The sequence below is a fragment of the Sander lucioperca genome, chromosome 19, assembly GCF_008315115.2.
Source record: "Sander lucioperca isolate FBNREF2018 chromosome 19, SLUC_FBN_1.2, whole genome shotgun sequence".
Taxonomy (NCBI): domain Eukaryota; kingdom Metazoa; phylum Chordata; class Actinopteri; order Perciformes; family Percidae; genus Sander; species Sander lucioperca.
In genome coordinates this window covers 13,892,669-13,895,168 of record NC_050191.1, presented here as the reverse complement: position 1 = coordinate 13,895,168, position 2,500 = coordinate 13,892,669, and the positions used below count along the sequence as shown (strand labels likewise).

The 2,500-nt window shown below is 46.7% G+C and overlaps 1 pseudogene; it reads right to left on the bottom strand.

Annotated features, from left to right (window-relative positions):
* The window catches only part of LOC116063111, a 38,280-nt pseudogene that overhangs the window by 31,556 nt on the left and 4,224 nt on the right, over window positions 1–2,500 (bottom strand).

Genomic DNA, 2,500 nt, shown 5'->3' with positions numbered 1-2,500 from the left:
TCTCTCTCCTCCTCCGTCTCCCTCTCCCTCTCTCTCTCTCTCCTCTCCTCTCTCGCCCCTCTCAACCTGCTGATTCCTCCGATCCCGCAGGGGGCAGTACAGCTCCGTAGACTCCGCCCGCTCCGTCTGTCAGGACGAGAGAACCAAGAGAACCGGGAATATTTGATTTGAATGATATGAAAACATCACAACAATCTGATAAAGATATATTTTAAATTAACACGCAGAGGAAAGATTACATCTTTGTTTTTATCAACGATAAAACCACTTTGCTGCAAGGTTTTGGGAGCGTTTACTTTGTTCACAAGGAGAGGACTGAGTGCTGACGCAGTCGCAGAAAGTAACTAAGTACATTTACTCCACTACTGTACTTCAGTCCAAATGTTGAGGTATTTGTACTTTACTTTAGTCTTTTCTTTTCATGACACTTCTACTTCTACTCCATTACATTCGTCTGTTCCAGCTTTAGTTACTAGTTACTTTAGTTACTCCGCTACATTCATCTGTTCCAGCTTTAGTTACTAGTTACTTTAGTTACTCCGCTACATTCATCTGTTACAGCTTTAGTTACTAGTTACTTTAGTTACTAGTTACCTTAGTTACTCCGCTACATTCATCTGTTACAGCTTTAGTTACTAGTTACTTTAGTTACTAGTTACTTTAGTTACTAGTTACTTTAGTTACTCCACTACATTCATCTGTTACAGCTTTAGTTACTAGTTACTTTAGTTACTCCACTACATTCATCTGTTACAGCTTTAGTTACTAGTTACTTTAGTTACTCCACTACATTCATCTGTTACAGCTTTAGTTACTAGTTACTTTAGTTACTAGTTACTTTAGTTACTCCGCTACATTCATCTGTTACAGCTTTAGTTACTAGTTACTTTAAACATTAAGATTCCTGCATTAAACACACACACACACCTGATTTACTTAAATGATTTGCTGCTAAGACAAATTAATCTACCAGAGACGATTCCTAAAATATGGGACAGTGAACTGATAACGTTCAGCGTCTGATAGAACCGGCGGATATTTGACTGAAGCTACACACAGAACACACACGTGGTTTATCAACGCTGAGGCGTCACCTGTCTGCTGTCGGCGAGCCTTCCTCTTGGTGCGTGGCCCGACGCCCTGACCCTCCCTCCAGCCCATCCTCTTCAGCAGCTCCACCCCCACGGACGACCTGAGGGACGAAACAAACGCACCTCAGAGCCGACTCTCTCTGCACACCAGGAGACACTTTACTAGGGCTGCAGCTAACATTGCTAGGGCTGCAGCGCTAACGTTGCTAGGGCTGCAGCGCTAACGTTGCTAGGGCTGCAGCGCTAACGTTGCTAGGGCTGCAGCTAACGTTGCTAGGGCTGCAGCGCTAACGTTGCTAGGGCTGCAGCGCTAACGTTGCTAGGGCTGCAGCGCTAACGTTGCTAGGGCTGCAGCGCTAACGTTGCTAGGGCTGCAGCTAACGTTGCTAGGGCTGCAGCTAACGTTGCTAGGGCTGCAGCTAACGTTGCTAGGGGGTTGCAGCTAACGTTGATTTAATCGTGGATTAACGTGTGGATTATTTTCTGGATGAATGGATTAGTGGTAGGGATGCACCGATCCGACTTTTTCTAGGGCTGCAGCGCTAACGTTGCTAGGGCTGCAGCGCTAACGTTGCTAGGGCTGCAGCGCTAACGTTGCTAGGGCTGCAGCGCTAACGTTGCTAGGGCTGCAGCGCTAACGTTGCTAGGGCTGCAGCGCTAACGTTGCTAGGGCTGCAGCGCTAACGTTGCTAGGGCTGCAGCTAACGTTGCTAGGGCTGCAGCTAACGTTGCTAGGGGGTTGCAGCTAACGTTGATTTAATCGTGGATTAACGTGTGGATTATTTTCTGGATGAATGGATTAGTGGTAGGGATGCACCGATCCGACTTTTTCAGTCTCAATACCGATACCGCTGCCTGGGCTTAGTGTGTCTGTCCATACCGTTGTTGAATTAATAATACACTGTATACCTTCCACCACACACACACACACACACACACACACACACAGAGACACACACACACACAGAGACACACACACACACACACAGACACACACACACACAGAGACACACACAGACACACACACACACACACACACACAGAGACACACACACACACACACAGAGACACACACACACAGAGACACACACACACACAGACACACAGAGACACACACACAGACACACAGACACACACACACACACACACACACAGAGACACACAAAGAGACAGAGACACACACACACACAGAGACACAGAGACACACACACACACACACACACACACACAAAGAGACACACACACACACACACACACACACACACACACACAGACACACACACAGACACACACACAGACACAGAGACACACTTCATTTTATTTAAGTACCGGTTCGAGAACCGTTCCAGCGTAGGCTAACGGATAAAACCCAACCCTAGAGTAGATGTGTGTCTCAGTTCAGTTCAGTT